The sequence below is a fragment of the Balaenoptera acutorostrata genome, chromosome 8 (assembly GCF_949987535.1).
Source record: "Balaenoptera acutorostrata chromosome 8, mBalAcu1.1, whole genome shotgun sequence".
Lineage (NCBI taxonomy): Eukaryota > Metazoa > Chordata > Mammalia > Artiodactyla > Balaenopteridae > Balaenoptera > Balaenoptera acutorostrata.
Window position 1 is genome coordinate 66,992,923 of NC_080071.1, and position 27,086 is coordinate 67,020,008.

The following is a 27,086-nucleotide window of genomic DNA, read 5'->3' on the forward strand; positions in this document are numbered from 1 at the left end:
CAGTGTCTCCCAAATGTCCCTGCTTTACATATCATACTCAACCCTTTACCATTTCAACCTAACATCTGTTCTAATAATGGCTTACAATTTTTCAATTCACTTTTATGTTACTACCATAAAACCACAGGTATGCTGTACTAGTTAATTAAAATAATGACATAACTGTAACAGTGTAGAATGCCCATTATAAAAAGAAAAGAAAAGCAGCCATGACTAGATGGTCAAACTGATTACTGGTTGGTGCTATCCGTCAGGCATCAGTGTGCCGGGAGTTGGCCTTTCCTCACGGCTAGCCTGGCCTTACAAACAATTTCTCAGAACTCCCGTGTCGGACAAAGCGATTTTGTAACTGAGATGGATTAAGACAAAATAAAGCTGTTCTAAAATCAAGTATGAGAATAACAAAAGCATGAACACTGTGCAAATTAAAAATATGACCAACGTTCTCTTATTCTCACATTCTGGCTCGTACTATAAGAAAATGCTGATTTTTTTTTTAATCCAACTAAGCTCCAGTCTTGCTCCATCCTTCTCATCTAGATAAGAATTGTTACGATCCTCAATCACAGAATTGCCTTCGCTTCCTGACATCATTCAACCCAAGCAAAGTCCTGCTTCCTTAAACCCTCCCCCAGTCACCTAACTCATGTCTGAATCCTATATATCCTTTCTAACACCCTCTAACTGAAACCATCCATGGTTTCCCGTGGTATATATTTTCTATCATTTCAACAAGGTCATTAATTTAACTCTGTTCATTTGTTCAAATACAGGCATGTTTGGTTGGTTTTGGTTAAAGATCACTGACACCATGTATTACTTAAACCAATCTTCAATACTTACATAATGGGACAACACTTCTACAGGACGTTTCTACATGGACATATCATTGCCTATCACACAGTGAGTTTCTCTTTTAAATCAAAAGGTCTTCCTTCTCTAGCATACAATTTCCTGCATACAAGGTTTGTAGCTTTGTAGACAGCTTTGTTTTTTGCTCCCTCCTTCTTACTTACCTTCCATGTTTTGATACAGATATTCTTACGCATTATAATCTTGGATTGACCTTTTCTCCTTATTTCTCGGCTCTAATCTATTAACACCTGAACTAATATGCTATCTTCACTGTACTCCCTTAATTTTCCTTCGTTTTTATACTATTACAGTCACCTGATTCTTTAAATATAGATAGTCACCTTTGCTTGGTGACTCTCAACTGCTTGTCACATTTAATTAAAACACCTGGCACTATTCTTAACACTCTTCACATATTGGTCCTTCCTTTCAGCTCTGTAGGGACTAGCCACCCCCCGTGGCACCTCAGAACCGTGCACCACAAGGAGTAGTAGAATGATTCCATATGAATGGTATAGCAATGATAATAACTTTTTTTTTTAATTATTATTTATTTATTTTTGGCTGTGTTGGGTCTTCATTTCTGTGCGAGGGCTTTCTCCAGTTGCGGCAAGCGGGGGCCACTCTTCGTCGCGGTGCGCGGAGCACAGGCTCCAGATGCGCAGGCTCAGTAGTTGTGGCTCACGGGCCCAGTTGCTCCGCGGCATGTGGGATCTTCCCAGACCAGGGCTCGAACCCGTGTCCCCTGCATTGGCAGGCAGATTCTCAACCACTGCGCCACCAAGGAAGCCCCAGCAATGATAATAACTTGATCCAAAGGAATCTTCCAAATGAAGTAAAAAAAATCTGTGATTTGTGTGGACCACTAATTACGATGTCACTTCCCAGCTGAGTGATCTTGGGTGTAAGTTACTCAGTCTCTTCATGCGTTAACTGTAAACTGGGGTAATGATAAAATAGTAGCTACCTTATAATGCTATTGTGAGATATGAATGAAATTAATACAAGTAAAGCATTGAGAACAATGCCTGGCATATAGAAAATACTAAGTGACAGATATTATTTTATTACTATTTGTATTATCATCATCTTCATTATCATCATCCCCATTTCACATATATGGGAAACAAAGCACAAAGAACTGTTCAGGTATAATGTGTGTGTGTGTGTGTGTGTGTGTGTGTGTGTGTGTGTGTGTGTGTCTTTCCCATTCCATTGTGAGGCTCTCTGACGTATAAGTTCCTTTTTCCTTGTTATCATATAAACATCTCTATGATGCCTAGTATAGTTCCCTGGACTAATTGTTTAAATCAGTATATCCTTTACTTGATCTAATTCCCTATCAGATCCCTTCCAATGTTCAGACTTTTCACATTGATATTGCTTTTACCCATATCATGTATGCTGTAAATGCAGGATAGCCTGATCCTTGGGAGATCCTAGATGAGGTCAGAGGACACTCTGCTGTGCCAATCTTGTTGAGCCAGTCTCAGATCTGTGCTTGTTTGAGATTTGGAACTCATGGAGGAACTGGAATGGAGAAAAGGCTTTAACACAACCTCACCCCCTCTGCTTTCAGAAGAGTTAAGAGCAGTGAATTGGCAAATTGCCTACTTATTGGATCCATTTCCATTGCACACTGCATCTTCAAGAACCTATGTGGATTTGGAGGAGAACTACCTCACATGACAATGGAATTTAATTTTATCTTTGTTGGATGGAGAGAGACAAAGTCATCAAGTGTGTGAAGCAAAAGAGACTTTAAGTAATTTAAAAATAAACTTAAATTGGTATTTTTAGTAGGAGAAGAGATTCTTCTACCAGAAAGCTTGATTTTTTTCTCAAATATAATAAACTCCTGGTAATATCACTTAAATTCAACCGTCCATTTGAGATTGCAACTACTTTCAATCCTGGCTGGTCTTTTTAAAATCTAGTGTACATTTAAAATTAATTTCACATACCCTTACCAACATCCACAACATCCTTTTGGTTTGTTTTATAATTGTCATGCATAGTTCAATCTCTAAACTCTCAAATTATTTTTCTTTAAAAAGTTCATTGCTGTTTTGTAACATTACATATGTCTGTGTGTATACATGGATGTATGCCTCAACCTTGGGGTCTATGTCCTGGAAGCACTATAATAAGGGGGTTCACAGCAGTTGGCTGTGGGCTTGTTGCAACTGAAAGGTTTTTATTTGCTGACATAATCCTAAAGCCTGGTAGTACCAGGCAGAATGATACTAATTTTCCAATTTTCAAGGATGGTCTTTCTGAGTTGGGTCACTTTACATTTTCCCTTCCCAGGACACACACCTCCAAACTCTTGCCCTCTTATACACACTTTCTCAAAATTTCTATCAAATTTCCCAACAAAAGAAAAGGAGAAAGAAGTCAGCCATCACAGCAGCTCTGAAACAACCTTTAAAAAGAAGAAAGAAAAAATGGATTATATAAGGCATGGATATTTGTTTCTCTCATTTTAATAAACGAGGAGAAATAAAGGAGAAAAGACTAAAATTCGGAAAAGGGTAAAACTCATCCATTCTCATTACTTCATGCCCCACCCTCCACTTGCATTAACCTTGATTTTTCTTGAATTTTAGGAATCTGAATATTTATCTATCTTAGCTTTCAAGTTGTTTCTAGAGCACTTGCAGGGAAAATTATTTGTAAGTGCCGAAGCTCCCCTCACTCCACAACAAGCAGGTCACTGCCACAGTTTGCTGCATCTCGAATTCCCACCCCCATTATCCGTGCATAACTCTACATTCTTACCTCAGGTAACAGTAATCCCTGGCGCTTTAAAGTGGTCCTTAACAAGGTGGCACCCTCTTTTTCTAGAGCCCAGTACCAACGTCTATGATGACACGTGGAGAGGCCGAGACTGATGCTTCTGCCAGGTGGGGGCCCAGACGGCTCGGTCCACCTGGCCAGTTGCCAAGGCATGGAGACCCCTCCCCCACCTTTTCCCAGCTGAGGCTTCCGCTGCACAAGAGACACCCGGGAGAGGGATGTGCAAAGCTCCCTACACAGTAGCAGAAGTAGTGACCGATATCTTACCTGGGCGCAAATCGGTTGGAATCTGTGACTTGGAGAACAAATGCTGTAAAGTTAAGGAAAAGAAAAAAAACAAACGAGAGAAAGGGAGGCCGGGAATGGAGAGAGAGGGAGAGGTGGAAGAGAAGAGAGAGGTGGAGAAGACAAGGAAGAGCGGAAGGTGCCCAGGCTGTGGCCGCGGCCGCCAACAGCCCCGCCCAGTCTGAGCGCAGCCTGGGAAGCAGACCTCTCGCGCGGCCGCCACGCCCCCAGCAGGCCCGCCTCCTGCACCTCGCAGGCTCCGCCCCATAGAAGCCCCGCCCGACTCCCTGGCCCTATGGGTGGGCACAGCGTCAGCGTCCGGGAGCGTCCGGGAGCGGAGGGCAGCTCCGACGCACGGCGGAGACCGCGAGTGTGGCCGCCTCAGAGCGCTAGCCTAGGCCGGCCACATGCGGGCCAGGGGATGCGGGGCCTCCACTAGAGAATCCCGCTCCACCACCGTGACCAGCAACAAAGTGAGACCAGCGCCTTCAGGACAGAGGGACCCAGCGGACCTTCTTTTCTGACGTCCTTGGGCATCTCAGGGGGCGTCAGCTTTAGTCTCTCAGGTAGGAGTCCCCCATAGACGCCCCTCCTTTCCGTGCTCCATCACTGTGAGGCTGGGGTTCCGGTACCCCGCAGTGGACAGAGCTCACTGGCCTTGCCTCCGCAAACCCAACAACGGCTGCATCGAGAATAGACGGAGGAAAATTGGGGGAGTGTGAGGACAGAGAAGGACTCTTGCCAGTGTAAAAGGTGCAACATAAAAGTTTGCAGAACTAAATTCTATTCCCAGTTCTTCTAATCAGATTCGTTGATCATCCCACGTAAAGTTTCTGGCACCTACTCTGTGCCAGGTATTGTTCAGGGCAGGGCATGCATGAGTGACCAACTTACCCAATTACCTTTCCTTATGGAGTTTTCATGACTGAGCCAGGTTAGGGATTCAGGGACACGTCACTCAATCCCAATCAACCTCTCTCTCTACCCTCACCCTCCCTCTCTTAGTTGTGAAAATAATGCCTTGTCCCACACACCTTATATACTAAATTTATGAAGATAATGAGAGAATACGTAAGAACACAGAAGGCTCTTTGAACACTATAAAGAACTCTATAAATGTAACCCATTAAGCTGCACTGAAAAAGAAAAATTACGTCCTAACCATTTTCTGAGTTCAAAGTCCAACTGAGAAAAAATGGACAATATGTGACAGCATCTGGCACTTTGATCAGTTAGAAAACCTAACCAGTAAAAAGTGAAATTCTTAGATTTTATTTTAAATTTTGAGTTATTGGATTTCTCTCCTGTTCACATACAGAAGGCAATCTGAGAGCGCCCTGGAATTGCCTTCACTTTGGCTCTCCTGAGTTGAGGTATCCCACTCTCCTTGGTGGTGAAAAATGACAGCAAATAAACAATGGTGACCTTGTTTGGATGGTGAAAGATTTTTGTAACCAATATCATGACTTCACAGAGAGTTGCAAAGCTGGATTACTTCAAGGAGTACAAAAGAAATTTGTCGATTTTAGAATTTGGTTATATTAACTATACGCCCCATCATCTACTTTACTTCACATATGATGGTGTTTATAAGATCTTGGAGCAGTTAAAACTGCTAAAATCCCCTTCAAAATAACTCATAATCAACTTTCAAACTGACCATTAGAGCTATCCTGGAATTATGGCCCATAAAGTCTCGGTGTAAGAGAGGTTAAGATGACAGTGACCATCAGGACAGCAGCCTCTGGACAGCATTCTTGGCCACATGTTGCTCTCCGTGTGTGGTAGTCACACAGTGTTTTAAGTCAGGCCTCCGGAGACTGAGGCTTCTATCAAAGTTCAGTCAGCTTCAAAATTACAATGAGGTTCTGCACTCCCTTCCACTTGCTCTATTTCTCTCCCAAATTTACAGTTTTATGCCTGTCAAAAGAGAAGAATTTGGAAAGTAGGGGATTAAAGTCAGGTACCCTGGTGACTCCTACAAAGACTACTGTAGTAATTCAATAATAATGGCAAACTATCCTATATTGTTTATACACTTTCATTGAATGCTTACAATAACCCCATGAGATAGATGGATCAGAGAGGTGTTTGTTTTTTTTTTAACATCTTTATTGGAGTATAATTGCTTTACATTGTTGTGTTAGTCGCTGCTGTATAACAAAGTGAATCAGCTATATGTATACACATACCACCATATCCCCTCCCTATTGCGTCTCCCTCCCACCCTCCCTATCCCACTCCTCTAGGTGGTCACAAAGCACTGAGCTGATCTCCCTGTGCTATGCAGCTGCTTCCCACTAGCTATCTATTTTACATTTGGTAGTGTATATATGTCCATGCCACTCTCTCACTTCGTCCCCTTCCCCCTCCCTGTGTCCTCAAGTCCATTCTCTACGTCTGTGTCCTTATTCCTGTCCTGCCCCTAGGTTCATCAGAACCATTTTTTTTTTTGATTCCATATATATGTATTAGCATACGGTATTTGTTTTTCTCTTTCTGACTTATTTCACTCTGTATGACAGACTCTAGGTCCATCCATGAGAAGTGGGTTTTGGGCCCAGTTAGACTAAATTCAGAGAATAGGCTCTTAACCATTAGGCTACATTGCCTCCCAGCAAAAACTAAAATGATGACAAACCTGTGATGGTTAATTTTATATGTTAACTTGACTGGACCATAGGTTACCCAGATATCTGGTTAAACATTATTCTGGGTGTGTTTGTGAGGATGTTTCTAGATAAATTAACATTTGCATTGGTAGACTGGGTTAAGCAGATTGCTGTTCCCATTATGGGTGGGCCTAATCTGTTGAAGACCTGACTAGAACAAAAGGCTAAGGGAGAATTTGCTCTCACTGCCTGACTGTCTTCAAGCTGGACTCAGACTCAGACTGATACTATACTATGAGATCTCCTGGTTCTCCAGCTTGCAGACTGCAGATCTTGGAACTTCTCAGCCTCCATAATCATGTTAGCCAATTCCTCATAATAAATATCAAGAAATCTCTTTTTCTTTTCTGTCTCTCTCCATATACACGTGTATATATATATGTACACATATGCATGTGTGTGTACATATCCTATTGGTTCTGTTTCTCTGGAGAACCCTGACAAAACCAATAGGTTTACTGTCAGCCAGAGTATCTTTACTGGATTTACTGGAAATAAGGAGCCCTTGGATCTTCTTCCAAGGTCAGAGATGTGTGATAAAAAGGACACTAATTTCTGTTTATTTATTTTTTCCTCTAGATCCAGAAGCAGACCAAAGCAGCAAACAGATGATCACAAAAGTAACATGTACTCCTCTGTGTGTGCCAGGTTAAACCTTGATCAAGAATGTTCTGGATGAAAGACAGTACAGATAGTTAAAAGGTGAAGTACAAAACTAGATTCTTTCTGACACATGAAAAGTCTTCTCAGTGGCAAGCTGGATATGCCACTTTGTTTTAATATAATTTCTAGTTCCTTTTTCTTAAGGAATTCAGCTGAGATAAACATCAGTACTTATTTGTAAAAGCAAGAGTGTATCAAAGTTATTGCAAACTTTGAAATGGAAATATAATGATCCACCTGCTATGGATGTTTTATGCAGATATGCACACAAAAGTGAAAATGCTTGCATTATGTTTACCTCCGTATATATGAAATTGAAGACCTGTGTGCCCTACACTGAATGGCTGCATGCCACCAGTGAAATTGCCTGTCTGATCTGCCTGCTTCTTTCATTTCAGCAGACGTTCCTTTAGTAATTGCAGTTTTTTAGTTTCTATAGTTGAGAAATGTTAGTGAAATCCACTTACATTTTTTTCCAGGAAAGTCAGAGGTAGAATGGATTCATTCTAAATTAGCAGCATGTGAATATCCCACAGCACAGTATACAGAGAACTATTTCAATAAGTATAACCAGTTATTTGGAGACAAAATGTGTGACAAAGACACTGCTTCTTCTTGGAAGAAGCATTATCAAAGTGAATAAGGCTGCTGCTTACAAGTTGACAAATGGGTTAAAAATAAACATGGTCACCTGATGCAAACACTTATTATCAGTGTGAATAAATAAGAGATTAGGTGTGTATATGTATCTTGCTTGTGTGTTATCGCCTGGGATGTTAACACTGGACCATTTTATGTACAGAAATGTCATGGACTTGATAAAAATATATTGCAATTAATTGTTTTTGTTTTCAGCAAAAATATTTGCAGGCTCCGTGTGGCACAGTCCGAGAGCTACTGTCCTACAGGAAGCAGGAAATGATGGATGCGAAAATACAGGTGGAAGTGTTACCTAGGCAAGAGGAAGAAATATTTATTCATCTGAGACAAGAGTAAAAGAAGATAGAGAGGTGAGAATAGAACGTGCATTCACATATGTAATTGAATACATTGCTTTAAGGAGTATGACATACTGTGGGATTTTAGGTATAACCATAACCAGGGGAGATATTTTAGGACAGGGGACCTATTTTAAGAGATATTACCTATAAAAGTGACTGCCTAGGTTGCCATGCAAAATTAGCTCTGAAGTACCCATCAGAAGTCAGTCACATTATGTGGTATTTATAAGCATCCATTTAGAGTCAGAAAGAGCTGAGTTTGAATTTCTTAATAGCTGTGTAACTTTGAATAATTTCTCAAAATTATCATGAATAAAATATATTTATGTAATAAAACTTACCTCATGGGATTGTTGTTAGAATAAAATTTAATATGATCCTAAGTGTTCAATAAATTCTGGTGTTAGCTAAATAACAAAGTTAATGTTGTGTCAGTAAAAAGATAACTTGGGTCATCTTCTAGGAATTAAAAGGCTTCTAGGCTGTCTCCAAAGAGCAAGGTAGAAGAATCATGCATTGCAGGTAGAAATTAAACATTATGTGTGTATATATAATATGTATATGCACATATAAAAAGATATAATCACACATGTATTTACACATACATGCATATACATATATATGCTGTATGTAGAGATTCTGTTATATCCTTTAATAATTCACACTTTTTATATGGTTTTATAAACAAAATTCAAGGGAAATACTCCAAAAAAAGCAGGCGAGAGTTTTAAGAAGTATTTTGGCAGTGGGTAAGAAATATAGTTAGTTTGGTTATGTTTCCTGCTTTTGAACATGTGTTACGTAAAAAAGAATTCTTAAAAATTTGGATTGTGATTATTTTATTTTGATGAGATGAAGAAAAGGGAAGAGAATGTAGTAGCCTATGAGTATGAGGGATTTCCCAAAGAATGTTGGTATTCTTACCTGCCTTTGCAAAAAGAGAAGTAAAATCAAGTATTGAATATTTCAAGTTTAATTACTGAGTATATTCTATTTAAAAAATGAACGAGGAGATCTGGCTGTCAACCGTGTTGACCCTTCAAGTAAAATAAGATAGTTATGACAATAATTCTGGACTTACAGGGACTTAAGAAGCAAGTTAATGAGGGACAAGCTTCTGTTTCTGATGTAATTACCTTGGGGAAGTGGAACTGTTTATGAGATGGCCCGTTTCTGACGGACAAATGTGGGTGTATAGGAGTGGGCCCCCTAACCTGCGAATGGTGGGCTTTCAAAGTGTGCCTATGCAGGCAACGCTCTAACAACTAGCTACACCTCCTCTGTGATTCCGCTGAAGCATCCATGTCATAATCTAAGAACACCATTGATCTCCCATCTAACTCCAGTCATATTTACCTTGAAAAAGGAGTATCTGGGCCAGGCAGATATCCTCACCTCAGTGAAAACAATTAAAGCAGAGGGCATCTTCATTTCTTCCTTGTCCTTAGTACTCCTTACAAACCTTGTTTTTCCCTTTCAACTTTGTGTTGAGAAATGCTCAAATCTCCTGAACCAGGCTGAGATGAGAAAGGATTTGAAAAAGAAATCTTGAAGCCGTTCTATAACACACCAGTTTTGTTCACAAAAATCAATGTTTCTAAACCAGGAACTTAAGAGTGCTGGAGCCAAAAAAAGTAAATGGATTCTTGTCTTCTGCTAGGAATAGTGATGCTTTATTCCATAAAGTAGTGTTTATATTATTCTTATTCTTGAGCTTTCAATGCGATACTTGCTCCAGAGGACAGACTAAGAATTGTAAAAAACAGATTGTCATCTTGCTACCTTTTATAACTTACACGTTCTTATACATTTATACATTCTTTAAAAGTAATTTGAGGGACTTCGTTGGTGGTCCAGCAGTTAAGACTTTGCCTTCCAATGTAGGGGGTGTGGGTTTGATACCTGGTCGGGGAGCTAAGATTCCACATGCCTCGTGGCCAAAAAAGAAAGAAAGAAAGAAAGAAAACAGGAGCAGTACTGTAACAAATTCAATAAAGACTTTAAAAAAATGGTCCACACACACACAAAATCTTTAAAAAAAAAAGTAATTTGAATTTTTAAAGTGTTCTGAGACTCACTTGTCTCCACTAATCTCAAGTTAAGAAGTGAACTTAAAACCTAAAAGTAAAAAAGAGGTTCTAATTCAATATAATTGAAGTCTCTCTCAATTATATTAAAATATTGAATTAAAGACAACATTTTTTCATTTTATGAAAGATAATTGATAATTATCAATTATTTGAACATGGTATTAAACCAAGTTAAATTATTTCTGAATGTTAGCACAAAAGCACTATGAGTTTTGGTTAGAGAGAAATTTAAATTAAGCATCAAAGCTGAAAAGAATATTGTTAGAAATGTTCCATCAACATTTTCCACCCGACTGTTGTGAATCCCACATCTGCTTTTGAGGAGATATCTTTTCTGATTCTTGCCCTTGAACATATGTATTCTATTTCCAAGTAAATAAACAGCCATCCTTTTGAGCTAATAGAAAAAGGAAATGCTTCTCTTGCCTCCTCTCAAATTTGTTACAGTTGGGAATGTTTCCAATAGTAATTTAGCATTTTTGAAGCAATTTTGAAAGATGACTTCCAAATATCATACATTTCATTTAGTTAACTTTATGAAAATTTTAATTAGTAGAAAACCTTTGAAATATGAGTTTGTTAGCAGCCCATTAGGTCATCCATATTTACACAAACCGTGTCTATTTTCTTTCCACTAAAATTAGTTTCTTTCATCTAATTGCCTGTCAATTTAGCTAATGGCAGTTCTCATAAATTATGTCAAATTACTTCCTGAAAGATAAATCGTTATTCTATTAAACTTCAGAGATTTTGTGCAAATGCTCTAGATTTGTTGATGATTTTAAACTTATGTTTTTGCCTGATTAGTGATTATTTTTTAAAGTCTCTTGAGAAGTTTACATACTTTTATATCTGCATTCATTTGGCCATTTAATAAGGCATTTACTTTAAATAAATATGTTTAAAATTTTTACCTTTCTTATTAAAATAATTCACAATCCCAAATCATCTGTAGTGGCACAAACAATATATAAAATTTATGACTATAAAGAAATAAACATGTTTAATATGTGCCTAATACTATAATCCTCTGCTAAGCACTTTATGTGGTTTATCTATTTTAACCTCATAATCCTTTGATCACTGATAAAGACAACTAAAATGTTATATGCTATTAACATATACATGTTAATATATGCCTTTATGTGTACGTATATATATCTTCTAAATATATATGTACCTGCATATATATATACACACACATATATTGATACATATATATTTATTGATATATACATATCTTTAATTTACATATTTGTAAATGCCAAGCATTTGACTATTGCTTTACTGCCTCTACAGTACAATGGCAAATACTAGCATGCATACATTTAGATATGTATGTTCTTGAAAGAGTCACCTTAGGAAGTTATATGGCTATTCCAATAATATCCCTTTGCTTAGCATATGACATCATTTGTGACTTGCCTTTAGAATTAGCTTATGAATCACACAGAAAATCTTTTCTATTATATTTTGTATCTATACCCCCCTGTTTATCCAAATCTATTTTGTCCAGTGTAATAAACTACTTTATTTCATACGAGTGGTTCAAAAAAAGTTTAGTCTTTTATAAGAATCAGATCTACCATCAAATGAACACATTTTTGTCTCAATTAAAGGCACTTATAATGGGAAGCATGTTTTGAAACTGTGTGAATAGTTACATAGTTTTTGCTTTGTATTTAACAGGAAGGAAGCATAGCATATAGGCTGAGAAGTCAGGCTACAATTCTAGATGTCCTTCTGTCACTTTGACAAGTAACTAATTCCTCTGGGCCTCAGTTTCTCATCTGTAAGATGGAACTGTTACCAACACCTTAAGTTTGCTGTGAGGATGCAATAGCATTGTATAGATGCATATGTCTACTGTAGTTCCATTATAGTTCCATAGGAAGAACCTCATAATTGACAGACTGGTCTTACTCATATACTTGTGCAATGGCATAGAACACTAAAACAGGCATGTTCCTAGTGTCTTCCCTTTCCTGCAAGAAAAAGTTATGCCTTGCCTGATAAACTATTTATGATAGTAGATCAGGCGCAAAAGGGGAGAGTAAGTGTAGAGAGACAGGGAAGTCAGGGTATGAGGAGTGAGGAGTTTGGAGGCATATGGGTGTCGCTAGAGCAGAGAATCTTAAGATCAATTGGTGGGAAGAAAAATGGGTAAGAGACGAAAAAGTGGGGAGGTTTTAAGATGTTTTGATTGGGACTAGGTGTGGTCTTCATATAATTCAGGAGATCAATGTTAAGGTCTTTAATAATTTTATAATTAGTTATCGTGAGTTTTTAAATTCTTATTAAAGAATTAAGTAAAGTAAATATACTTAATTGAAGTATATTTAATTTACAATGTTGTGTTACTTTCAGTTGTACAGCGAAGTGATTCAGTTATACATATATGTATTATTTTTCAGATTTTCAGATTAATAACCATTATAAGTTATTACAAGATATTGAATATACCTCCCTGTGCTATACAGTAGGTCCTTGTTGTTTATCTGTTATATATATAGTAGTATGTATGTGTTAATCCCAAACTCGTAATTTATCTCCCCCCTCCCCCGCCCCCCCCGCCCTGCTATCCCCTTTGGTAACCATAAGTTTGTTTTCTATGTCTGTGAGTCTATTTCTGTTTTGTAAATAAGTTCATTTGTATCATTTTTTAGATTCCACATATAAGTGATATCATATGATATTTGTATTTCTCTGACTTCCTTCACTTACTATTATGATTTCTAAATCCATCCATGTTGCCGCAAATGGCATTATTTCATTCTTTTTTATGGCTGAGTAATATTCCGTTGTATATATAAACCACACCTTCTTTATCCATTCATCTGTCAATGGACATTTATGTTGCTTCCATGGCTTGGCTCTTATAAATAGTGCTGCAGTGAACATTGGGGTGCATGTATCTTTTCGAATTAGAATTTTCTTGGGATATATTCCCAGGAGTGGGATTGAAGGATCATATGATAGTTCTATTTTTAGTTTTTTGAGGAACCTCCATACTGTTCTCCATAGTGGCTGTACCAATTTACATTCCCACCAACAGTGTAGGAGAGTTCCTTTTCCTCCACACCCTCTCCAGTATTTATTTTTTTATAGACTTTTTAATGATGGCCATTCTTACTGGTGTGAGGTGATAGTTATCTCATTGTAGTTTTGATTTGCATTTCTCTAATAATTAGTGATATTGAGCATCTTTTCCTATAACTGTTGGCCATCTGTATGTCTTCTTTGGAGAAATGTCTATTTACGTCTTCTGCCCATTTTTTGATTGAGTTGTTTGGGTTTTTCGATATTGAACTGTATGAGCTGTTTATTTTGGAAATTAATCCCTTATAGATCAAATCATTTGCAAATATTTTTCTCCCAGTCTGTAGGTTGTCTTTGGTTTTGTTTGTGGTTTCCTTTGCTGTGCAAAAGCTTTTAAGTTTAATTAGGTTCCCTTTGTTTATTTTTGTTTTTATTCCATTACTCTAGGGGATTGATCCAAAAAAATATTGCTGTGATTTATGTCAAAGAGTGCTCTCCCTATGTTTCCCTCTAGGAGTTTTAGAGTATATGGTCTTACATTTAGATCTTTAATCCATTTTGAGTTTATTTTTGTATATGGTGTTAAAGAATGTTCTAATTTCATTCTTTTACATGTAGCTGTCCCTTTTTCCCAGCACCACTTATTGAAGAGACTGTCTTTTCTCCATTATATATTCTTGGCTTTTTTGTCACAGATTAATTGACCATAAGTGCGTGGAGTTATTACTGGGCTTTCTATCCTGTTCCATTGATCTATGTGTCTGCTTTTAGCCAGTACTATACCATTTTGATTACTGTGGCTTTGTAGTATAGTCTGAAGTCAGGGAGCATGATCCCTCCAGCTCCATTCTTCTTTCTCAAGATTGTTTTGTCTATTTGGGGTCCTTCGTGTTTCCATATAAGTTTAAAAATTTTTTGTTCTATATCTGAAAAAATGCCTTTGGTAACTTGATAGGGATTGGGTTGAATCTGTACATTGCCTCGGGTAGTATGGTCATTTTAACAATATTGCTTCTTCCAATCCAGGAACACGGTATATCTTTCTGTCTGTTTGTGTGGTCTTCAGTTTCTTTCACCAACATCTTATAGTTTTCAGAGTTCAGGCCTTTTGCCTCCTTAGGTAGGTTTATTCCTAGGTATTTTATTCTTTGTGATATGATAGTAAGTGTGGCTGTTTCCTTAATTTCTCTTTCTTATATTTCATTATTAGTGTACAGAAATGCAGTAGATTTCTGTGTATTAATTTTGTGTCTTGCAACTTTACCAAATTTGTTGATGAGCCCTAGTAGTTTTCTGGTAGCATCTTTAGGATTTTCTATGTACAGTATCACGTCATCTGCAAACAGTGACAGTTTTACTGCTTCTTTTCCAATTTGGATTCCTTTTATTTCTTTTCCTTCTCTGGTGGCTGTGGCTAGGACTTACAAAACTACTTTGAATAAAAGTGGTGAGAATGGGCATTTTTGTCTTGTTCCTGATCTTAGAGGAAACACTTTCAGCTTTTCACCATTGAGTATGATGTTAGCTGTGGGTTTGTCATATATGACTTTTATTATGTTGAGGTGGGTTCCCTCTATGCCTGCTTTCTGGAGAATTTTTATCATAAATAGGTGTTGAATTTAGTCAAAAGCTTTTTCTGCATCTATTGAGGTGATGATATGGTTTCTGTTTTTTAATTTGTTAATGTGGTGTATCACACCAATTTTTCTGTGGATATTGATAAATCCTGGCATCCCTGGGATAAATTCCACTTGATCATAGTGTATAATCCTTTTAATGTACTGTTGGATTCAGTTTGCTAGGATTTTGCTGAGGATTTTTGCATTTATGATTATCAGTGATACTGGCCTATAATTTTCTTTTTTTGTGACGTCTGTCTGGTTTTGGTATCAGGGTGATGGTGACCTCACAGAATGAGTTTGGAAGTGTTTTTCCCTCTGCAGTTTTTTAGAATAGTTTCAGGATAGGTGCTAACTCTTCTCTAAATGTTTGGCAGAATTCACCTGTGTAGCCATCTGATCCCGGACTTTTGTTTGTTGGGAGTTTTAAAATTACTGATTCAATTTTGGTACTGGTAGTTGGTCTGCTCATATTTTCTATTTCTTCCTGGTTCAGTCTTGGGAGATTGTACCTTTCTAAGAATTTGTCCATTTCTTCTAGGTTGTCCATTTTATTGGTGTATAGTTGCTCATAGTAGTCTCTTATGATGCTATATATTCCTATGGTGTCAGTTGTAACTTCTCCTTTTTCATTTCTGATTTTATTGTTTTGGGCCCTCTCCCTTTTCTTCTTGATGGGTCTGGCTAAAGGTTTATCAATTTTCTTTATCTTTTCAAAGAACCAGATGTTAGTTTCATTGATCTTTTCTATTTATTTTTTTGTCTCTATTTCATTTATTTCTGCTCTGATCTTTATGATTTCTTTCCTTCTACTAACTTTGGGTTCTGTTTGTTCTTGTTTCTCTAGTTGCTTTAGGTGTAAGTTTAGGTTGTTTATTTGAGATTTTTCTTGTTTCCTGAGGTAAGCTTGCATCACTAAAAACTTCCCTCTCAGAAATGCTTTTGCTGCATCCCATAGGTTTTGGATTGTCATGTTTTCATTTTCATTTGTCTCTAGGTGTTTTTTTATTTCCTCTTTAATTTCTTCAGTGACCCAATGGTTGTTTAGTAGGATATTGTTTAGCCTCCTCATGTTTCTGTCTTTTGCAGTTTTTTCTTGTAGTTGATTTCTAGCCTCACAGCATTGTGGTCAGAAAAGATGCTTGATATGATTTCAGTTTCCTTAAATTTACCAAGGCTTTCTTTGTGGCCCAGCATGTGATCTATCCTGGAGAATGGTCCCTGTGCACTTGAAAAGACTGTGTATTTTGCTGTTTTGGATGGAATGCTCTATAAATATCAATTAAGACCATCTGGTGCAATGTGTCATTTAAGGTCTGTGTTTCCTTATTGATTTTCTGTCTGGATGATATTGTGGTTATTTTTAAAAATCAAAGTAACATGGGTATACTTTGTAATAAATGCCCTTTTAGTTTTTTTCTTCCCATTAATGATGTTAGTAAATATCCAGCTACATTCCTTTTGAATTCCCTTTTACAATGCAGTTAGTATGTTTTTCTCAAGCTGGAATTTTAGAACTTTCCCAAAGCATTTCCATTAGATATTGTATAATTTACTAAAAACATGATGTATAAAGTTGACCACATTTTCCAAGCTTAACTGATTATAGGTGCTAAAACAATTCTGAATTATTGGGTTCACAAAAATTGCTAAACATCTATAATATGCATTGTTTCAGCAGCGTCTCATTCAATTTGATATTTCTCATTCAATAATGATACTTATAAATTTTGATCGCTGTTGGCCACATTTGGGTGTAATCTCAGTCTATGATAATTAACAAAACAAAAAGACTTTTTCATGACTTGAAACGGTGCTCTCATATTTATTAGTTTGTAGTCTAAGCAAGCTATCATGATTTTGTGTGTGTGTGTGTGTCTGTGTCTATGTGTGTCTGTTTCTATGTACTTCAGTATGCATCTAAGTTATTTCATAAAACACAACATATTGACTCTAAATGTCAAAAAAACTACAAGGGGATGTTGAAGTAAGTATAATGTTGAATTAAGAGAGTAATGTGCTGACTTGTTTAACTATCTTGTACAATCCCAAGGAACTACAGAAGCAAACACATTGTTCCAGAAGCAGCAATGGAGTTATAGTTATTTAGATATTTCAGTAGATCCAAGAAGGAATTATTCATACATGCCATGCTGGTTTCAAAGTTATTTTCTTTTATAATACCACTTTGACATTTTATAGAACTCAGAACAATAGTGAAAGTTAAAATAAACCCTGTTTTCATTGTACTGTCTTTTTGAGAGCAAATGATGCATACTTTAGCTGCGGAGAATTCTGGCATATGTCACATACAGCAGTAGAAAAAAAGAAGCAAATAAAGGAGAGGGGGGAAAGAAAAGAAAGAAAGAGAGAGGGAGAGAGTGTCATGGCTCAGAAATTATGTTAAATACTATCCTATATATTATTCACTTAAAATTCAAAAAATCCTATATATTATTCACTTAAAATTCAAAAAATCTGCTCATTACATTTTAAAGGAAAAAGCAGGCTTAGGAAATTAAGGTGGCTTGTTCAAATTCACACACCTGATAAAATGTAGAGCTGACTCTTTTCTGATTTTAGAGTCCTTGCATCCTACACTACACACAGAGTCTGAAGATTGATGTATGGCACAATAAAAATTTATCGAGACCTTAGATAAATATGGCTGCACATTAATTTTATTTTAACTAAAAATATACTACAATATACAAATTTCATGAAAAATTATTTAATACAGTTTTCAAAGTTCATTATATCAGGATAAAAATAACAGACTGAGTTATTCTTCTTTTCTCCGCTCTGTGAAAAATCTTTAAAACTATAATATATATAAAATCTGTGACTCCATAGAAAATGAGAAAGGCCATCAGTGATAAACTAAACATTTGGGGAACCCTGAAAATTAGAAAATGAACTGATTTGGATTAAAAGAAGAAATTGCACACAAAATAAAAGTAGCACTGTTAAAAGCAGGAGCAACTCTAGGTAATACCCAGATTTTTATGTTTCCTATGTTGGGAGAGGGAGAGAAGCACTGTAGCACTTATTAGAAATATTGACTCATGAACCACATACAGAAGTGCTAAACAGCAATTAGTATATGTATTTGCCAATAGCTGGAGAATTGCAGATGAACACTTAAGCTGAAGAAACAGGGTAATGATCCAAGTTGCTGGCAAAACCCAGGAAAAATTTGGAAGAAAATATCCATTGGCAAACTGTGCCTATCAGCATGTCTTCTGGTCTTCTTTCTATCAAATAGTAATCACTGGAGTATAGAAACTGTAAACCTAAACAGTATCCATAACTGGGCAGATAGAAAACTCCAAACACTGAAATGGACATAAAGAATCATTGAATATTTGAGGAAAACCAACAGCCAAAAGAAGGAATAAACAAACTAACTAAATAAGAGCACACAGAAAGCTGTTAAAATAAGTATAATTTATATCTTTAAACAAATACTTCAGGATGTATTTATTAAGAAGAACAGAATGTCATAAAAATATAAATGCCATAGAAATATTTATGTAGAAAAATATAAAATGTCATAAAATTTTATATATTATACATATCATATGTATATTTTAAATACTTGAAAGTGGAGTTGAATAGTAAAATGTACACTGCTTAAGAGTGAATTAGAGAGCTGAAAGAAGACACAGAATGGAGGATTCTGTAAGAATATGATACAGAGTGCAAAGAACAAAATTAGGAGCTATTGAGGTAAAATTTTAAAGTTACAATATGCATGCAATTATAGATCTAAGATGGAGAGTAAAGTGTAGAAGGAACTTACTCAAGCATAAGAAGGACGCTGACCTTCAAGTTGAAAGAAATTACTTAGCACTTAGAAAGATACATTTAAAAGACCAACATGGTGAAACTTCAGAAAAACATGGATAAACAGAAAGTTATAAATGTTTCTGCATTTGAGGAAAATGTAGAAAAATATTTGGCACAGAGTAATTTAGAATTCTGTTGACATCAGGTTTCTTATCACCAGGTTTGGATATAGGTAGACAGTGGAGCTGTGTCTTCACAGTCCTGACTAAATGTGATTTTCTATAATAATTGTATGCAGTCAAACTAGAATTCAAGTGATGGAAAAAATTCTCACACATTTATGGATGGAGTACAGTTATCAACAGTGGTTACATATTGTCTGTGGGGCAAATGTAGGGATTGGTTTACTGTGGTGTTATAAAGTATGTGTATATACATGTATTAAAATTTTTTTAACATCTTTTATTGGAGTATAATTGCTTTACAATGGTGTGTTAGTTTCTGCTTTATAACAAAGCGAATCAGCTATACATATACATATATCCCCATATCTCCTCCCTTTTGTGTCTCCCTCCCACCGTCCCTATCCCACTTCTCTAGGTGGTCACAAAGCACCGAGCTGATTTCCCAGTGCTATGCAGCTGCTTCCCACTAGCTAGCTATTTCACACTTGGTAGTGTAAATATGTCCATGCCACTCTCTCACATTGTCCCAGCTTACCCTTCCCCCTCCCCGTGTCCTCAAGTCCATTCTCTACGTCTGCGTAGAGACGTAGAGAATGGACTTTATTCCTGTCCTGCCCCTAGATTCTTCAGAACCATTTTTTTTTTTTTAGATTCCATATATATGTGTTAGCATATGGTATTTGTTTTTCTCTTTCTGACTTCACTCTGTAAGACAGACCCTAGGTCCATCCACCTCACTACAGATAACCCAATTTCGTTTCTTTTTATGGCTGAGTAATATTCCATTGTATATATGTGCCACATCTTCTTTACCCATTCATCTGTCGATGGACACTTAGGTTGCTTCCATGTCCTGGCTATTGTAAATAGTGCTGCAATATGAACACTGTGGTACATGACTCTTTTTGAATTATGGTTTTCTCAGGGTATATGCCCAGGAATGGGATTACTAGGTCGTATGGTAGTTCTATTTTTAGTTTTTTAAGGAACCTCCATACTGTTCTCCATAGTGGCTATATCAATTTACATTCCCCCAACAGTGCAAGAGGGTTCCCTTTTCTCTACACCCTCTCCAGCATTTATTGTTTGTAGATTTTTTGATGATGGCCATTCTGACTGGTGTAAGGTGATACCTCATTGTAGTTTTGATTTGCATTTCTCTAATGATTAGTGATGTTGAGCATCCTTTGATGTGTTTGTTGGCAATCTATATATCTTCTTTGGAGAAATGTCTATTTAGGTCTTCTGCCCATTTTTGGATTCGGTTGTTTGTTTTTTTGATATTGAGATGCACAAGCTGCTTGTAAATTTTGGAGATTAATCCTTTGTCAGTTGCTTCATTTGCAAATATTTTCTCCCATTCTGAGGGTGGTCTTTTCATCTTGTTTATGGTTTCCTTTGCTGTGCAAAAGCTTTTAAGTTTCATTAGGACTCATTTGTTTATTTTTGTTTTCATTTCCATTTCTCTAGAGGTGGGTCAAAAAGGATCTTGCTGTGATTTATGTCATAGAGTGTTCTGCCTATGTTTTTCTCTAAAAGTTTTACAGTGTCTGGCCTTACATTCAGGTCTTTAATCCGTTTTGAGTTTATTTTTGTGTATGGTGTTAGGGAATGTTCTAATTTCATTCTTTTACATGTAGCTGTCCAGTTTTCCCAGCACCACTTATTGAAGAGGCTGTCTTTTCTCCATTGTATATTCTTGTCTCCTTTGTCATAGATTAGTTGACCATAGGTGCGTGGGTTTATCTCTGGGCTTTCTATCCTGCTCCATTGATCTATATTTCTGTTTTTGTGCCAGTACCATAATGTCTTGATTACTGTAGCTTTGTAATATAGTCTGAAGTCAGGAAGCCTAATTCCTCCAGCTCTGTTTTTCTTTCTCAAGATTGCTTTGGCTATTCGGGGTCTTTTGTGTTTCCATACAAATTGTGAAATTTTTGTTCTAGTTCTGTGAAAAATGCCAGTGGTAGTTTGATAGGGATTGCATTGAATCTGTAGATTGCTTTGGGTAGTATAGTCATTTTCACAATGTTGATTCTTCCAATCCAATAACATGGTATATCTCTCCATCTGTTTGTATCATCTTTAATTTCTTTCAGCAGTGTCTTACAGTTTTCTGCATACAGGTCTTTTGTCTCCTTAGGTAGGTTTATTCTTAGATACTTTATTCTTTTTGTTGCAATGGTAAATGGGAGTGTTTCCTTAATTTCTCTTTCAGATTTTTCATCATTAGTGTATAGGAATGCAAGAGATTTCTGTGCATTAATTCTGTATCCTGCTACTTTACCAAATTCATTGATTAGCTGTAGTAGTTTTCTGCTAGGAACTTTAGGATCCTCTGTGTGTAGTATCATGTCATCTGCAAACAGTAACAGCTTTACTTCTTCTTTTCCTATTTGGATTCCTTTTATTTCTTTTTCTTCTCTGATTGCTGTGGGTAAAACTTCCAAAACTATGTTGAATAATAGTGGTGAGAGTGGACAACCTTGTCTTGTTCCTGATCTTAGAGGAAATGGTTTCAGTTTTTCACCACTGAGAACAATGTTGGCTATGGGTTTGTCATATATGGCCTTTATTATGTTGAGGTAAGTTCCCTCTATGCCTACCTTCTGGAGGGTTTTTATCATAAATGGGTGTTGAATTTTGTCAAAAGCTTTCTCTGCATCTATTGAGATGATCATATGGTTTTTCTCCTTCAATTTGTTAATATGGTGTATCACATTGATTGATTTGCGTATATTGAAGAATCCTTGCATTCCTGGGATAAACCCCACTTGGTCATGGTGTATGATCCTTTTAATGTGCTGTTGGATTCTGTTTGCTAGTATTTTGTTGAGGATTTTTACATCTATGTTCATCAGTGATATTGGCCTGTAGTTTTCTTTCTTTGTGACATCTTTGTCTGGTTTTGGTATCAGGGTGATGGTGGCCTCGTAGAATGAGTTTGGGAGTGTTCCTCCCTCTGCAATATTTTGGAAGAGTTTGAGAAGGATAGGTGTTAGCTCTTCTCTAAATGTTTGATAGAATTCGCCTGTGAAGCCATCTGGTCCTGGGCTTTTCTTTGTTGGAAGATTTTTAATCACAGTTTCAATTTCAGTGCTTGTGATTGGTCTGTTCATATTTTCTATTTCTTCCTGGTTCAGTCTCAGAAGGTTGTGCATTTCTAAGAATTTGTCCATTTCTTCCAGGTTGTCCATTTTATTGGCATAGAGTTGCTTGGTGTAATCTCTCATGATCCTTTGTATTTCTGCAGTGTCAGTTGTTACTTCTCCTTTTTCATTTCTAATTCTATTAATTTGAGTCTTCTCCCTTTTTTTCTTGATGAGTCTAGCTAGTGGTTTATCAATTTTGTTTATCTTCTTAAAGAACCAGCTTTTAGTTTTATTAATCTTAGCTATAGTTTCCTTCATTTCTTTTTCATTTATTTCTGATCTGATCTTTATGATTTCTTTCCTTCTGCTAACTTTGAAGTTTTTTTGTTCTTCCTTTTCTAATTGCTTTAAGTGTAAGGTTAGGTTGCTTATTTGAGATGTTTCTTGTTTCTTGAGGTAGGATTGTATTGCTATAAACTTCCCTGTTAGAACTGCTTTTGCTGTATCCCATAGGTTTGGGTCATCAAGTTTTCATTGTCATTTGCTTCTGGTTTTTTTTTGCTTTCCTCTTCAATTTCTTCAGTGATCTCTTGGTTATTTAGTAGTGTATTTAGTATTTAGTAGTAACCTCCATGTGTTTGTATTTTTTACAGATTTTTTTCCTGTAATTGATATCTCGTCTCATAGCGTTTTCATTGGAAAAGATGCTTGATATGATGGCAATTTTCTTAAATGTTTCAGGGCTTGATTTGTGACCGAAGGTGTGATCTATTCTGGAGAGCATTCCATGTGCACTTGAGAAGAAAGTGTATTCTTCTGCTTTCGGGTGGAATGTCCTAAAAATATCAATTAATTCTATCTGCTCTATTGTGTCATTTAAAGCTTGTGTTTCCTTATTTATTTTCTGTCTGGATGATCTGTCTATTGGTGTAAGTGGGGTGTTAAAGTCCCCCACTATTATTGCATTACTGTTGATTTCCCCTTTTATTGCTGTTAGCATTTGCCTTATATATTGAGGTGCTCATCTGTTGGGTGCATAAATATTTATAATTGTTATGTTTTCTTCTTGGATTGATCCCTTGATCATTATGTAGTGCCCTTCCTTATCTCTTGTAACAGTCTTTATTCTAAAGTCTATTTTATCTGATATGAGTATTGCTACTCCAGCTTTCTTTTGTTTTCCATTTACATGCAATAACTTTTTCCATCCCCTCACTTTCAGTCTGCTTGTGTCCCTAATCTGAAGTGGATTTCTTGTAGACAGCACATATGAGGGTCTTGTTTTCATATCCATTCAGCCAGTCTGTGTCTTTTGGTTGGAGCATTTAATCCATTTACATTCAAGGTGATTATTGATATGTATGTTCCTATTACTATTTTCTTAATTGATTGGGTGTATTTTTGTGGGTCTTTTTCTTCTCTTGTGTTTCCCGCTTTAGAGAAGTTCCTTTAGCATTTGTTGTAAAGCTGGTTTGGTAGTGCTGAATTCTCTTAGTTTTTGCTTGTCTATAAAGCTTTTGATTTCTCCATAAAATCTGAATGAGATCCTTACTTGGTAGAGTAATCTTGATTGTAGGTTTTTCCCTTTCATCATTTTAAATATGTCCTGCCACTCCCTTCTGGCTTGCAGAGTTTCTGCTGAAAGATCAGCTGTTAACTTTTTGGGGTTTCCCTTGTATGTTATTTGTTGGTTTTCCCTTACTGCTTTTAATATTTTTTCTTTGTATTTAATTTTTGATAGTTTGATTAGTATGTGTCTCAGCGTGTTTCTCTTTGGGTTTATCCTGTATGGGATTCTCTGAACTTCCTGGACGTGATTGACTATTTCCTTTTCCATGTTAGGGAAGTTTTCAACTATAATCTCTTCAAATATTTTCTCAGGCCCTTTCTTTTTCTCCTCTTCTTCTGGGGCCCCTATAATTTGAATATTGGTGCGTTTAATGTTGTCCCAGAGGTCTCTGAGACTGTCCCCAATTCTTTTCATTCTTTTTTCTTTATTCTGCTCTGTGGCAGTTATTTGCACTATTTTAACTTCCAGGTCACTTATCCATTCTTCTGCCTCAGTTATTCTGTTATTGGTTCCTTCTAGAGTATTTTTAATTTCAGTTACTGTGTTGTTCATCATTGTTTGTTTGCTCTTTAGTTCTTCTAGGTCCTTGTTAAATGTTTCTTGTATTTTCTCCATTCTGTTTCTGAGATTTTGGATCATCTTTACTATCATTACTCTGAATTCCTTTTCAGGTAGGTTGCTTATTTCATCCTCATTTATTTGGTCTTGTAGGTTTCTGTCTTGCTTCTTCATCTGTAACATATTTTTTTGTCGTTTCTTTTTTCTTTTTTTTTTTTTTTTGATGTGTGGGGCTGTATTCCTGTTTTACTGGTTATTTGGCCTGAGGCATCCAGCACTGTAGTTTGCAGGTAGTTGGGGACCTCTGGGAGGCCTCACTCTGATTAATAGTCCCTGGGGTCTGAAGTTCTCTTTTAGTCCAGCGGTTTGGATTCAGAGCTCCCACCATAGGAGCTCAGGCCCGACCTCCATCCTGGGAACCAAGATCCTGCAAGCCACATGGTAGGGCAAAAAAATAAAAAAAGAAAAAAGAAAAAAGAAAAAAAAAAAGAGCAGTACAATAACAAAGAATAAAAAACAAAATAAAATTAGAAAGGTAAAAATATATTAGGAAAAATAAAAACATAATTGCAACAACTGAAATAAGGTAAAACAAAACCACAACAGAAAGAAGAAAAAAAAAAAGTGGAACAAGCCAAAAGGAGCAGAACAATAATAAAGTATAAAGAATAACATAAAATTAGAAAAATTAAGATTTATTAGAAAAAATAAAAATATAAATGAATCAACAACAATGAATCAACAAGGCAAAACAGAACCCCAATCTAAAAGAGGAAAAAAGAAAAAAAAAAAAAAACACCTAGGCTATGGGGGGGGTGGAGTTTAGGCAGAAGTGGAACTTAGGCAGAGGCAGGGCCTCTGCTTAGGACCACCCCCCACCCCCAGAAGCGGAGAGGCAGCACATCCAAAGGGCTGCCTCTGGAATGTGGAGTTCCTGAGTTTGGAAGTAGGGCCCTGAGTGAGGGTGTGTGGGTGAGGTTTAGGCCCAGCACGGTTGGAGGGTGTCCCTGAGGGGGTCTCTGAGTGTAGAGGTGGGGCCCTGGGTGGGGTGTAGGGGTGGGGCTTGGGCTCTGCACAGCAGGAGAGAGGTTCCAAAGGCAGAGGTTTAGGCCCGGGAGCCCAACAGGGTCCCTGGTGCCTAAGTGGACAGGGAAGTCACTAGCTGCATTCCCTTCCATTCCTCCGCATCCCCCCACGTCTCCCCCAGGGTCTCCCCCATTACCCCTGGACCCCTAACCGTGGGTGGGTCCTGCTGGGTGTGGAACTCCTCCCCACCCCCAGCTACTCCTCAGGGGTGCCGGTCCCAGACGTCCAGCCTTTACTTTTGCTCCCCCTTCCCTCCCTCCCACTCCCTCAGGATCCACGCAGCTGGAGGGGGCCTCGGTGGGCAGAGGATCAGGCCCGAGATCTCAGCAGGTTCCTGGGGGGCCAAGTGGGGAAGGGAAGCCTGGCCATGCTCTCTTTTGATCCTCTGCCCTCCCAGTGGTTCCCCAATTTCCCCCTTCAGGTGTGGGATCCCTTCCCCTCCCCCAGCTGCCCCTCAGGGGCACCAGTCCCATCCCGCCTCCACTTCTCCTCCCCCCTCACTCCCCACCACTCCCCACACCCTACCCGCTCGCTGGGGGTTCCTCCCATCCCCTTTGGTGTCCGTGGTCCCCCACCGGTGCCTGGTAGGTGCCCTAGTTGTGCAGAGACGCGAATTCTGCATCCTTCTAATCTGCCATCTTCACTTCTCTCCAAAGTTGTTTATTTTAATAAATCAAATTACTTGAAAATATCACTAAATCAGATAATGTTTATTAAAAGAAACTACGTGTTTAAAGACACATCACAGAAATAATTGCCTGATCAAGGAATTATAAAAGAAAAAGAAGATAAGAGTCCTGCAAGTGAGAAAAGTTTGTAGCCTGTTCAGAAAACAGAATAAATTGATGTTAAGCAAAAGGATACCTAAGACACCTATAAAAGAACAAATGTACCTTTGGTAGGACTATTTTAAACACTGTGTCATATGGAAACACACATGTTCCTCCTGTCATTCTCTGTAGTATCAATTGTAATCATAATCATAACAAATCATTCTGGTTTACTTTCTTCAATGCACTTATTGCTACCAGAAATTAACTAATTAATTTTCCTTCCACAAGTTTCATGAGAACTGGAAAACTATTTTTCACAGCTGTGTCTTGGTAGTCTACAACATTTCTTGACATATAATAGACAGAAATGCTTAGTTGATGTTTAGGTGGATTGATGTGTGAGCAGAATACATAAAAGCTGATGCTAAGCGGGGCTTCTGGCACCGCTGAATGAGGAGCTAAGCAAATTCCCTGCCCTGTAGCGAAACTGGAGAAAAAATTTCCAGCAGGCATATTAGTAGATAAGCAGAAAGCCTATAAAGTTAATACATGGCTAAAGGCTGAGTGTGGGCTACTGTGACATAATAGAATAGGACCCCTGGGTGGCCCAAACAAGAAGAGAAAATCTTATTTGAGGACCATTGTCCATGGTCCACCAGGTGCTAAAGAGTAAGACCGGGGCTGGCAGGAGGACCAAGGGACGCTGAGAGCCACCAACCCACCCCGTCCCCTCTTTTCTTTCTTACAGAGTTAAAACCGTAAGCCACTGGACAGAATCAGGAAACACTGTTGCTTATATTAAGGAGATTGACTAAAAGTGGAAAAGAGGGAAGGCTTTGTAGTGATGGAAGCGTCTTATAGCTCGATTTTGGTAGTGGTTACACAACTACATGTGCTTACCAAAATTCATATAAAGGTATACCTAAAGAGTATGAATTTTACTGTAGGTTAAATATTCCTCTAAACCTGACTTGAGAAAAATTACTTTTCAACTGTACAAAGTCATTATT

General features: G+C 37.4%; 2 long non-coding RNA genes across 5 annotated transcripts in view; one reads left to right on the forward strand and one right to left on the reverse strand.

Moving 5' to 3' along the window:
* Positions 1-1,431: 1,431 nt before the first annotated feature.
* LOC130708730 (uncharacterized) lies at positions 1,432-4,101 on the reverse strand. 2 transcript variants are annotated; one of them, XR_009009086.1, is made up of 4 exons: positions 3,922-4,101; positions 3,175-3,280; positions 2,246-2,385; positions 1,432-1,600 (listed from the first exon to the last, which is right to left on the reverse strand). It is a non-coding gene; the product is annotated as an uncharacterized LOC130708730 (long non-coding RNA). The 2 variants fall into 2 exon arrangements; XR_009009085.1 differs by having other exon boundaries at positions 1,432-1,678.
* Positions 4,102-4,251: 150 nt separating this feature from the next.
* Positions 4,252-27,086, forward strand: part of LOC102997451 (uncharacterized) — a 57,238-nt gene continuing 34,403 nt past the window's right edge. For all 3 annotated transcript variants that reach the window (XR_009009115.1, XR_451502.2, XR_009009116.1), the window contains exons 1-3: positions 4,252-4,505; positions 7,191-7,313; positions 8,130-8,284. This is a non-coding gene — a long non-coding RNA (uncharacterized LOC102997451). The remainder of the gene's footprint in view (positions 4,506-7,190; positions 7,314-8,129; positions 8,285-27,086) is intronic.